Source organism: Triticum aestivum, chromosome 4D (genome assembly GCF_018294505.1).
Source record: "Triticum aestivum cultivar Chinese Spring chromosome 4D, IWGSC CS RefSeq v2.1, whole genome shotgun sequence".
Taxonomy (NCBI): Eukaryota; Viridiplantae; Streptophyta; class Magnoliopsida; order Poales; family Poaceae; genus Triticum; species Triticum aestivum.
Genome location: NC_057805.1, coordinates 496,510,595 through 496,524,156, shown reverse-complemented (window position 1 = coordinate 496,524,156; position 13,562 = coordinate 496,510,595).

Genomic DNA, 13,562 nt, shown 5'->3' with positions numbered 1-13,562 from the left:
GGGCCCCCGTCGTTAGTCTCCATGGGGGTTGTGCCCCCCATGTTCTCGGCAGCCGGGGCATTACCCTCTAGCGCCGTCTTAGCGGCCTCCCGCACCTCTCCGTGGCCCGGAGAGGTCCTTTGGGATAACATCTTGCTGTCATCCGTTGTGTGTGGCAGTGAGGCTCGCGGAGGCATCTCGCTCTCCACCATCTCCGACACCAGAGAGTTCCCCGAAGATGATGATAGTTGGGGGAGTCCACGGGCGGAACTGAAACACATAATGTAATACCTTATCCTACAATTTGTAAAAGATCAAATGTATGTAAAGCATCCCTAGATACTTACGATTCGGCTAGGGGCTTTGCCCTTGGGCGCCGCTTGGGGATGGCTTCAGCATCTGAATCCGAGCCATCCGAGAGGGATATCTTCCCCCTTTTGGATGCCTTCGCCTCTGGATCTACGAAGGACGCCCTTTTCTTGTTCCTCCCCTTAGGGGGGAGAATTGATTTCTACTTCCTCCTCCTCTTCATCTTCATCTCCCTCACGGGAGGAGGGAGCTTCGGCCTCTCCGGACACAGCGCCCGAAGTACCTTTACGGCGGAGGCCACCTTTGCCCTCCTTGCTCTTCTTCTTGGCCTTCTTCTCCGACGCCTGGTACGGCACCAGGACCAGCATCCTCATTAGTAGACGAATGGCTGGGTCTTCGGATAGTGGAGCTGGACATTTGATCCGCTCCGCCTTCTTCGTCCATCCCTGATTGAAAATAGAAGGATCAGTATACCCTTTGATTTGTGAACTGAAGTTATGTTCAGAAACTAAATACTTACCGGGGTGGCCGGATGCGCGCTATCGAGGCCGATGTCATCGTCCGTCTCCGGCCATGTCTTCTAGGCCTTGAAGAGTAGCTTCCAGATCTCTTCGTGCGTTGTGCCGAAGAATCACTGCAGGGTCCTCGGCCCTTCCGGATTGAACTCCCACATATGGAGAGGCCGGCACTAATAGGGGAGGATCGAGCGGAAAAGCATCACCTGAATCACATCAGTCAGCCTGGTGTCCTTCTCTATAATATTTTTGATGCGCTTTTGCAGCATCATCACAGCGTCGGTTGACCCCCAGTACAGAACCTTGTTGGTCCACAATGCGAGCCGCATAGGGTGTCCGGATCTAAACTTAGGAGTGGCCGCCCAGTTGGCGCCGCGAGGTTCGGTGATGTAGAACCACTCCTGCTGCCATATCTTGACAGTTTCCACGAAGGCCTCTTTGGGCCAGGTGACATTGGGGAGCTTTCTCACCATGGCACCTCCGTAGTCTACGTGCTGCCCATCAACCACCTTCGGATTCACATTGAAGACTTTGAGCCATAGGCCGAAGTGGGGGAGGGATGCGGAGGAGCTCCTCGCACACGACAATAAACGCCGATATGTGGAGGAAGGAGTTTGGGGCTAGATCATGGAAATCTAGACCGTAATAGAACATGACGCCGCGGACAAAAGGGTGAAGTGGAAACCCTAGACTGCGGAGGAAGTGGGGAATAAACACCACTCTCTCCCGGGCTCCGGAGCGGGGATGATCTGCTTTTTGGCAGGAAGCCTGTGCATGACGTCCGTAGCCAGGTAACCCACTTCCTGGAGTTCGTTGATGTCCTTCTCCGTAACGGAGGAGGCCACCCGCTTGCCTTGAGAATCGGAACCAAACATGGCTCGAAAGGATGGTGGCGGTGGGGAAGATCGAAGCTTGGGCGCTGGAGCTCGAGGATGGGAAGGCTGAGGAAGGAAGAAGGCGTCGGGTGAAAAGATGGATCTTTATCCGCTTACATAGGCAGTGAATATCAAGCGCCCCCCCCCACACAAGCCTTAAAACTTGCCTGTTCCCAAGGGGTCAGGCGAACGACACAGTTGGATTACGCGAACCCGTATTGATGAGTATCCTGCAATAAGCGGACATTATATCTATTTTGACAAGACATATCAGCAGATGTCGTGCCTCGAAACACGAAGCGGGAGTGTCGGTGTCAAAACCGGCGGATCTTGGGTAGGGGGTCCCGAACTGTGCGTCTAAGGTCGATGGTAACAGGAGACAGGGGTCCCAATGTTTTCCCAGGTTCGGGCCCTTTCTATGGAGGAAATACCCTACTTCCTGCTTGATTGATCTTGATGAATATGAGTATTACAAGAGTTGATCTACCACGAGATCGTAATGGCTAAAACCCTAGAAATCTAGCCTATATGACTATGTCTATAAATCTTGGCCTCTACGGACCTAGCCCTCTGGTTTATATAGACACCGGAGAGATCTAGGGTTACATAAGATCGGTTACAGAGAAAGGAATCTTCATATTTGGACGCCAAGGAGAGTCCCATCCGGACACGGGTATAGTCTTCGGTCCTTGTATCTTCACGGCCCATCAGTCCGGCCCATGGCTAACAGGCCGGACGCCTGAGGACCCCTTAGTCCAGGACTCCCTCAGTAGCCCCCGGACTAGGCTTTAATGACGAGGTGTCTGGCACACAGATTGTCTTCGGCATTGCAAGGCGAGTTCCTCCTCTGATGACTTCAAAGAGATGTATTCGGCCTTCCATTTAATGTCGTACCCCTCAGCGTATGTGTATCAACGAGTTTAGGTTCCATGTGTCGAGAGAATGCGAGAGGTCAGGGTACTTTTGCACTTAACACCCCGGCCATGTAAGAAAGAGCATCTATTAAAGAGATTGGACCTTAGATCCATTTAGCATCATGCGGAAAAATCTCAGATCTTGCAAGGAAAAACCACTCCAACATGGCCAGCGCTCCTAGCTCCTCCTCCAATCCCTGCGGCCCCGAAAAAGGCAATTGGGAGAGCTGTTCCGTATCCCACAGTCAGCTGGTGAAGCTGTAAACACAGGGATTTCTTCCCCACGTGGATCTGGTCCCTGTTCTGGCACGGTTGACCTCCTTCAATGACGGGGCCTACGCGGAGAATTTCCCCAATCCACGGGGGGGAACGAGTGTGCTTCGTCCCCTATTTGCTAAGAGGTGTCGGATTCCCAATTCATCCGTTCCTCCGCGGGCTTCTGGAGTATTATGGCCTCCAACTTGACAACTTCACTCCCGCCTCCATCCTGCATATCGCGAGTTATGTCGCTCTTTGCGAGATATTCTTAGGTTGCGAAGCCCATTTTGAATTGTGGAGAAAGCTATTCTGTCTCGTCCCGCGCAAGAATGAGGGATGAATATTCGAAGTGGGCGGAGCCGAAATATGGCGCATCGCCGAGACCGGATACCTGTCTGGCACACCAAAGAAGGCATCCGAAGAGTGGCCTTCCGAATGGTTCTATATTGAGGACGTCGCACTTCCTGACCCAGTTCGGAGGGGTCTTCCCGAGTTTGCAAGCATTCCCTTGAAGAAACGCCACAGCTGGCGCCCTTGGAGCCTCGAGGAGGAAGATAGTGCGGAAGTTCGTCAACTCATGAGCAAGATAAGGACACTCACCCAGTCCGGATTGTCAATAGTCGAGGTAATGGCGACTTCCATGGTGCGGGGGTTTCAGCCACTCCAATACATAGGTCTTCCCGTGTGGCACTACAATGGGGAGGATGACACCTCCCGCTGTGGCCGGAAGGGTCTGGACACCCCCACCGCTCTGGCCAAAATATTGGCCGAACTGTTCAAAGGAGAGGAAGAGGAATTACTTCGTATCAAGCACAGAGATGGATTTTGCATGTACAATCCTCCTATCTGGGTAAGTCCCAACCCCTCTGCTCTCCTCACTCTGCTCCCTGAACCACTTTCAATGAATATTAATCTGTCCATTTATAACAGCACTGGCGAAAGACCTCCGAGGGGCTTTACAACCCCGCCCCACAGCCAGAGGGCCACAATCGGGACCTTGACCCTGGTTTCGAAGAGGATCCGGATATATTCGTGGTGCTCGAGGACGGGGTGTTTTACCAGGTGAGCTATGACGGCACGGAAGTGGCCATCACTTCTGATTATCCCGGTCTACTCCCTGCTTCACACGTAAGTAATCAGGAGACACCTCCTCCGAAAGAGTTCCCTCGTTCTGCCTCACCCACACCGCACTGTCTCGTGCTCAAAAGGGGAGGCGTTCGGCACGCTGCGCTACCCAAGAGGAAACTCCAAAGAGAGCGGCCCCTACGCCGGGCAAGTCTTCGAAGAGGAAGGCAAACAAAGACATGGTCGAGCCTTCATCGAAGAGGTATTGATTTGTGAATATGCCCCTTGGCAGTCGCATCCAACTGTGACTTTTCGTTTGTCCTGTATCAGGAAAAGAGTTCACTGGACTATGTCCGGGGGTCCGGCCGATCATACTCCCCACAGTCGGGATCCAGATCCCGCCATAAAGGCAGGGGCTGATACGGGAGTGACGCCGGATTGTCCTTCGTCCGAGGATTCAGATGATGTATTCATCACAAACTCGAAAGTGGAGAGCGCCATGGGTCATCGGCGCCGGAGGGCCATTCTCCGCGACCCTAGTTTTACAAAAGAGGCCTTCAATTCCTTTAGCTCGGCGTATGCATACATCCGAACAGCTCGAGACGGGCTTACCAGAGCCGCAGACCAGCATTTGAAAGATACGCGAGTAAGTTTATCGTACAAAACTGATAATTATATACCAGTAGCCCCTGAGACTTGAAGCAGTTGATACAACTGATTTAAGGATCATTGTATAACCAGGTGCTGACGAAGAAGAACAACTTATTGTCTCAGGAACTAGAAAAGTGTCGGACCCAGCTAACTGATGCTACCACCGAACTGGAGAAGTCCAAGAAGGCATCACCTGGTAATGTTCCCCTCCATCGAGAAAACATAATGATATATCGGCAATGCTAACACTGTTGCTCATCCTATGGGAGGATTGTCAGATCAACTGAAGGAGCAACTTAAAGCCACCCAAGCGGAAGAACGAGAAGCCAAAAACCTGCTGGCCGCGGGCGAACGTGTGCTGACGCGAGTCAGAAATGAGAAAAACAAGCTGCAGGATGCCCACACCCAGCTGGGCGAAGAACTGAAAGATGTACAGGCCCAACTGGCTGATTCAATGAAGGAGAATAAGAGGCTGCGCGGCAGCATATTTGGTATGTGGTCGAACTTACCTTCGAGTAATTCGGAGATAAAGGGGACTGACAGAGTTATGTCTACAGGAGTGCTGACCGGTCGTCCCGAAGAGGAGATGTCCGGATTCTCGGGCGATCTGCTACAAGAGCTATCACAAATGCACGAGTAGGCTCGGCAGGCGATGTGAAGTATTCCCAAGGCTTTATGGCCATCCTCTTCCCCTCCAGGAAGAATGGAGGAGCTTATAGAGCTATTCAAGGGAGCGCGGCAGTGCTTCCGATTATGGAAGATATCGGCCTGCCGGGAAGGTGCACGAGAAGCCTGGGCCATGGTAAAAACACGGTATACGAAGCTTGATCCAAATCATATGGCCCGGGTCGGACCTTTAGGGTCAGATGGAAAAGAAGTTCCCATTAATTTGGTATATGACCAAGTAGAAGTAGCCGCCAAGTATTCCCAGCAGGATTGTAAGTTAGACAGCCTGCTGGACGGTATAGAAGAGGAAATTTATGAGTCCAGGTGACTGTGTACTTTCCTTGAAAAAGGTTTCCCTAGCCGGATTGTAAAACGATTGTCATGGCGGACCTTTTCGTTTCCACCTCCGGACCCTAAGGTGCAAAGTGTTTCGAATACCTGAGCGGCAAAAATAAACCGGGGTATGCGTGGAAACCAGGCGTAGGGGTCATATGCGTGGAAACCGGGGTTGCTTGAACAGACAAGTTGTATCCGGCTAGCTATGTTATATTACATTGTGATCGTAAGAAACATCTTCCAGAGAGAATAGTTCCGTTAAGGGTTCCTTTCCCTGGGTGTCCATGCGTTAGTGTGCATGTCCGAACTGTGATTGAAAAAATCGCAGGATATTCAACATCTCGAGGTTCATGTTTTAATGAATGTAAAACATCTTTAGTTCACCGACCGAATATTCCCTTAAGAACGCTAGCTTTCGGCTTCACCCAGTCTGAGGTACATATCCGGATGACCCGGCAGTAACAATCGCAGAGGTGCTCCCTTTATGCCCTAGCCGAACTAACGGGAACGTAGGGCATAAGCACAAGAGCCAGGCAACCCAGCTTGGCCAAAACTTAAGTTATATCGATGCATATAATCGCGAAAAAAAGGTACATATGGGGAAAATGCGCATATGTGATGAGCTTGATACTCGAAAAATAACAATAATAAGCTTCTGTCAAAGAAGCCCCCAGGTATAACTGACGTACACATTTGAGTATGTGTATGTTGCAGGTGCACGGTTTAGCCGCACGAAAAGCTTTAAAGCTAAAAAAGGAAAAAGCGAAAAGAGAGGAAAAAGTAATGAAAACAATAGGGAGAAGGAGACGAACAAAGAGTTCGGCACTAGGCATAGAATCTTCGGAGTCTGGCCGCGTTCCAAGGGTTCGGCCCTAGGCGATTGTCTGATGCATCACGCAGGCGGTACGCTCCTCCGGTGAGAACGTCGTCAATGATGAAGGGACCCTCCCACTTGGGCTTGAGTTTGTCCTTTTTCTTCTCTGGCAGGCATAGAACAAGTTCGCCAACATTATAAGTCTTGGCCCGCACTTCTCTGCTTTTATACCTGCGAGCCTGCTATTGATAAAATGCGGAACAGGCTTTTGCAACGTCGTGCTCCTACTCCAGGGCATCTAAACTGTCCTGCCGATCAAGCTCGGCCTCTCTCTCTTCGTACGTGCGCACTCGAGGTGAGTCATGAATAATGTCGCAGGGTAACACAGCCTCTGGGCCGTACACCATGAAGAAAGGTGTATATCCGGTAGTGCTGGCGTGGTCCGCGGCACCCATAGTACAGAGTCGAGCTACTCAACCCAGTGCTTGTCCGATTCTTTCAAAGACCACACTAGTCTAGGCTTGATGCCGCTCATAATAAGACCATTGGCTCATTCGACTTAACCGTTTGTTTGTGGGTGATAGACAGAGGCGTAATCGAGCTTAATGCCCAGATTAGCGCACCAGGTTTTCACCTCATCGGATGTGAAATTGGTGCCGTTATCAGTGATGATGTTGTATGGAACACCATAATGGTGCACAACACCGGATATGAATTCTATCACTGGCCCGGCCTCGGCCGTTCTAACTGGTTTGGCCTCTATCCACTTAGTGAATTTATCCACCATGACTAGCTGATACTTTTTCTTATGGCTTCCTCCTTTAAGGGGTCCGACCATATCGAGCCCCCAGACCGCGAAAGGCCAAGTGATGGGGATTGTTTGTAGAGCGGTTGGGGGCATATGGATTTGGTTGGCGAAGAGTTGGCATCCGACGCAACGTTAGACAAGGTCCTATGCATCTCCTCAGGCCGTCGGCCAATAAAAAACTGTACGGAAGGCCTTGCTAACAAGGGACCGAGCTGCGGCGTGGTGACCGCCTAGACCGGCATAAATTTCATTCTGGAGCTACCGCCCCTCTCCCTCGGAGATACATCTTTGAAGGATTCCGATAGCGCTTTTCTTGTAGAGCTCTCCGTCGCGAAGCTTGTAGGCCTTCGAACGCCGGACAATGCGGTGGGCCTCATTCTGATCCTCAGGGAGTTACTTCCTATTAAGGTAGGCCAAGAAGGGAAAGATCCATGGGGTAATGAATGCCATGATGAGATGGGCCGACGGTGTTATTTTGGTGGCTGAGCCCCCAATGATATTGGTGTATTCGGAATCTGGGGTTGTGTTCGGATCCGGACTGGTGTTGCTGCTCTCCCCTTGCTACACCACGGACGGCTTAAAAAGCCTTGCCAGAAGATGTTAGGTGGGACAGGGTCGCGCTTGGCGCTGATGCGAGCAAGGACGTCCGCCGCTTGAATACTTTCTCGGGCCATGTGATGAAACTTGAGCCCCTCGAACCGAGCCGACATTTTTAGGACAGCATTACGATAAGCCGCCATCTTCGGATCTTTGGCATCGAAATCTCCATTTATTTGAGATATTGCGAGGTTTGAGTCCCCACGCACTTCCAGGCGTTGTATGCCCATGGAGACAGCCATCCAAAGACCATGCAATAAGGCCTCATATTCGGCTGCATTATTGGAGTATGTGTATAATATTTGGAGTACGTATTGGACTACGTCTGCAGTGGGGGACGTTAAAACAACGCCCGCTCCTAGTCCTGCCAGCATTTTGGAACCATCGAAATACATAACCCAGTTGGAATATGTGCCGTACTCTTTAGGGAGTTCGGCCTCTGTCCATTCGACGATGAAATCCACCAGTACTTGGGATTTAATGGCTCGACGCGGCTTGTATGTTATGTCGAATGGAAGGAGCTCAATGGCCCATTTGGCAATCCGGCCGGTAGCATCGCAGTTGTTTATTATGTCATTGAGTGGTACATCGGAAGCCACCGTGATTGAACACTCCTGGAAGTAGTGACGTAGCTTCCGGGATGCCATGGAGACCGCGTATGCTATCTCTTGATAATGAGGGTACCGGGATTTGCATGGTGTGAGGACAGTGGATACGTAGTATACCGGCTTCTGAAGTGGGAATTTGTGTCCGTCCTGCTCTCGCTCAACGACGAGCACGGCTCTCACCACCTGATTTGTTGCCGATATGTATAATAACATGGGTTCGCCGACGTTAGGCGCGGCCAGGATTGGGTTGGTTGCTAGAAGGGCTTTTATTTCTTCCAGTCAGGTCATTGCCGCATCCATCCACTCGAAGTGATCGGTGCACCGGAGGAGGCGATACAGTGGCAATGCCTTTTCTCCCAATCCGGAGATAAAGTAGCTTAAAGTTGCCATGCATCCGGCAGGTTTTTGGACCTGTTTAAGGTCCGTTGGCGTAGCCAATTGTGACAAAGCTCGGATTTTGGTTGGATTTTCTTCAATTCCTCTATTGGAAACGATAAAGCCCAGCAGTTTTCCAGCAGGGACGCCTAAAACACACTTTTCCGGATTGAGCTTGATGTCATATGCTCGGAGGTTGTCGAATGTGAGACGTAAATCGTCTATTAGTAACTCGACATACCTAGTTTTAATGACGATGTCGTCCACGTATGCTTCAACTGTCTTGCCGATCTGTTTCTCCAGGCATGTTTGAATCATGCGTTGGTAGGTGGCCCCGGCGTTTTTGAGCCCGAAGAGCATGGTGTTGAAGCAGAAAGGCCCATATGGGGTAATGAATTCCGTTGCGGCCTGATCTGACTCCTTCATCTTGATTTGATGGTATCCGGAGTATGCGTCGAGGAAGCATAGTGAGTCGTGTCCTGCGGTTGCATCAATAATCTGATCGATGCGAGGGGGGGGAGGGATCCTTAGGGCAGGCCTTGTTGAGGTCTTTGAAATCGACGCATAGGGCCAGGATTTATCCTTGTTTGGTACCATCACCAGGTTTGCTAGCCAGTCCGGGTGTTTTATTTCTCTAATGAATCCGGCCACGATTAGCTTGGCCAGCTCCTCCCCCATAGCTTGACGTTTGGGTTCGGAAAAGCACCGCAGTGTTTGCTTGACCGGTTTATACCCCTTCAATATATTAAGGCTGTGTTCGGCCAACCTGTGTGGGATTCCTGGCATATCAGAAGGGTGCCAGGCGAATATGTCCCAGTCCTCGTGCAGGAACTCTCGTAGAGCGGTGTCGACCGTTGGATCTAGTTGTGCCCCAATAGATGCTTTCTTCTTGGGGTCCGTTGGATGCACTTCGAATTGGCTATTTCTTCTGCTGGCTTGAAGGAGGTGGATTTGGGTCGTTTGTCCAGGATTATGTCATCCCTATCCATCATGGAGTGCAATGGGGTTTATTCTTCGGCCGCGAGGGCTTCAGATAAAGCCTCAAGGGCCAAGGATGCAGTTTTATTTTCAGCACGGAGTGCTATGTCCGGATCACTAGCGAGAGTGATTATGTTGTTGGGCCCGGGCATCTTGAGCTTCATATACCCGTAGTGAGGTATAGCTTGGAAGCGTGCAAATTCATCTCGCCCGAATAGGGTGTGATATCCACTGTTGAAAGGGGCCACTTGGAAGGTTATTTCCTCGAACCGATAGTTCTCCGGTGTGTCGAATACCACGTCGAGCGTCATGTTTCCCGCGCATCGCGCCTCCTGACTGGGAATAATTCCTCGGAATGTCGTGCTACTTTGCCCGATGCGGCTCCTGTTTATTTCCATTTTGCTGAGTGTATCCTCGTAAATGAGGTTTAGTCCGCTGCTGCCGTCCATGAGAACCTTGGTGAGCCGAAAGCCATCCACGATCGGACTGAGGACCAAGGCGGCTGGTGCCTAGACAGTTCTGAATTTTGGTTCGTCACCGGCATTAAAGGTTATGGCCATGTCGTTCCAAGGGTTTATTGCTGAGATTTGGCAGACTTCGACGAGGTCGCAGAGTGCCCTTTTGCGCTTATTGTTTGTAGCGAAGGTCTCGAAGACCGTCAGTACTCTGAGGTCGTCGTCTTCTAGGGGATGCTGCTCTACGGTGTTTTTGGTGAGGATATCCTTGCCGCTCTTGGCCACTTGCCGGAGTATCCAACATGCTGTAAGGCTGTGGGTTGGTATGGTATCTGGTGTTGTGTGTATTTTGCATGGCCCATCGAGCCATCCCTCCAGAACGGTTCCATGCCCTGTAATGGGCGTATATTTCTTTATTACTGGGCCGGAAGTGCCATGAGGGTGCGTCCTTTTCACCTGAACGAGGGGTTTGGTGGGAGCCGGTGGTTCCCAACGGGTTGCCTGAGTTTTCCAAGCGCTTTCCATTGCGCAGTATTTGTGTACTATGGTTGCCAAGTCTGTGAAGTGTGATACGCGACGACGGTTGATGGCGTTGAGGATTCCTTCATCCTTGCAATTGTGGCAGAACACTGAGATTGCGTCTCCGTCGCGGCAATCTTTAATCCTGTCTTTGACGAGGCGGAATCTGGCCCAGAAGTGATGGACCGTATCCTCAAACTGCTGTCGTATGCCCATAAGAGCGCTTATATCTGGGTGGGTTGGAGGATTTAAATCCGAACCCTAACCCAAGTTGGGATCCGGAGTCTGAAGAACTTCCGAACTTAATAGTTAGGGATCCGGGATATCAACTGATTTTTTAGGCTTGTCGTCCGATTCTATGTTCGGAGGACAGGATGTATCTTTCTGCGGGCAGAGGTCTGGCTCTTCAAGCTCGGAGATCCGAACATAGTTCGTCTTTAGTACAGAGGGAAAGTTGTCCTCTTGCTCCTCTACTACCGCTATCTGATGGGTGATCGGTGGAGTTTTAATTTCTCTCTAGTCGGGTTTAAGCCCAATCCGATCATAGTCTGTGGCGACCCCCAGGGCGGCGATGCGATCAAGGAGTTCGTTTAAAGACGACAACTCCGCCGGATCCATCTGCTTGGAGTATTCAGAATCAATGCGGAGGCGATTTTCGATGACTCGAGAGGTCATAGTCAGCTTAAGGGCCGAACAGGCGGTCATGATGAAGCCGCCCAGCCGGAGGATTTGGCCTGGGGCCAGGGCTCCCTTGGAGGTGATATTTTCCTTTTGATGATGGCACAGTGGAACTCTCAATGAAAGCACCAACGTCGGTGTCAAAACCGGCGGATCTCGGGTAGGGGGTCCCGAACTGTGCGTCTAAGGTCAATGGTAACAGGAGATAGGGGACACAATGTTTACCTAGGTTCGGGCCCTCTCTATCGAGGTAATACCCTACTTCCTACTTAATTGATCTTGATGAATATTTGTATTACAAGAGTTGATCTACCACGAGATCGTAATGGCTAAAACCCTAGTAGTCTAGCATGTATGACTATGTCTATAAATCATGGCCTCTACGGACCTCGCCCTCCGGTTTATATAGACACCGGAGGGATCTAGGGTTACATAAGATCGGTTATAGAGAAAGGAATCTTCATATTTGGACGCCAAGCTTGCCTTCCACGCCAAGGAGAGTCCCATCCGGACATGGGTAGAGTCTTCGGTCTTTGTACCTTCACAGCCCATCAGTCTGGCCCATGGCTAACAGGCCGGACGCCCGAGGACCCCTTAGTCCAGGACTCCCTCAGGGAGGCCAAAAAAAGGTTCAAAATAATAAAGAGGCCAGACGTAACGTTTTGCCGAAAAGGCTGTTAGTGGACATACCTTATTTTGATTAAGTATTGTGCCCTTGTGGTTGAGGGTTGTAACTATTATACAGAGCAGGATACGGTTCTCTTGCTTAGAAGACTGCTTTGAAGTATTCGGAGGAGGAACCCGCCTTGAAGTGCCGAAGACAATCTGCGTCCCGAACACATCATCATCGAAAGACTGGTTTAGGGGCTACTAAGGGAGTCCTAGCTTATGGGTCCCTGGGTGTCCTTCTGAGAAGTCCGGTGTTATGCGACATGGGCCGGATTGATGGGCCGTGAAGATACAAGGTAGAACGCCTTCCCCCGTGTCCAGATGGGACTCTCCTTTGTGTGGATGGCAAGCTGGACGTCCGGGTGTGTAGTTTCCTTTCTCTGTAAACCGACTCTGTACAACCATAGGCCCCTCCGGTGTCTATATAAACCGGAGGGTTTACTCTGTAGAGGCTATCAGAATTTACATCGGCTAAACATCTAAGGTTTAGCCATTACGGTCTCGAGGTAGATCAACTCTTCTAACTGAGAGAGTCCTGGACTAAGGGGTCCTCGGGCGTCCGGCCTATTGGCCATGGGCCGGACTGATGGGATGTGAAGATACAAGGACCGAAGACTGCACCCGTGTCCGGGTGGGACTCTCCTTGGCGTGGAAGGCAAGCTTGGCGACCGAATATGTAGATTCCTTTCTTTGTAACCGACCTTGTGTAACCCTAGATCCTCCCCGTGTCTATATAAACCGGAGGACTTAGTCTGGAAAGAGAGACTCATTACCATAGTCATATAGGCTAGACTTCTAGGGTTTAGCCATTACGATCTCATGGTAGATCAACTCTTGTAATAGTCATATCCATCAAGATCAATCAAGCAGGAAGTAGGGTATTACCTCTATAGAGAGGGCCCGAACCTGGGTAAACATCGTGTCCCCTGTCTCCTGTTACCATCGACCTTAGACGCACAGTTCAGGACCCCCTACCCGAGATCCGCCAGTTTTGACACCGACATTGGTGCTTTCATTGAGAGTTCCACTGTGCCGTCCCCAAAAGGTTCGATGGCCCCTTCAATCGTCAAACAATGACGCTGTCCAAGGAGAAACCTTCCTCCCCGAACAGATCTTCGTATTCGGCGGCTTCATACTGAGGGCCAACTCGTTTGGCCACCTGGAGCAGATCGATAGCTACGCCCCTGGCCATCAGGTCAGATTTGGGAGCTTAAACTACGTTGCGGACATCCGTGGAGATTTGATCTTCGCCGGATTCGAGACCGCGGTGACTGCTCCTGGTCACCTTGATGAACATGACCTAAATCTGTCGTCAGACCGCATCTAGGAGACATCTCCTGTGACCACTCCGGCCTTAGATCCAGAGCACATAGCGGCATCCAAGGATCGGAGGCTCGACCCCTCCACGGAGGCCATAGATTCCCCGTCGTTGGAGCCGCACATGGACTTAACCTCACAAAATACTCGTGTCACTGGAACTCCGGACTCTTCTC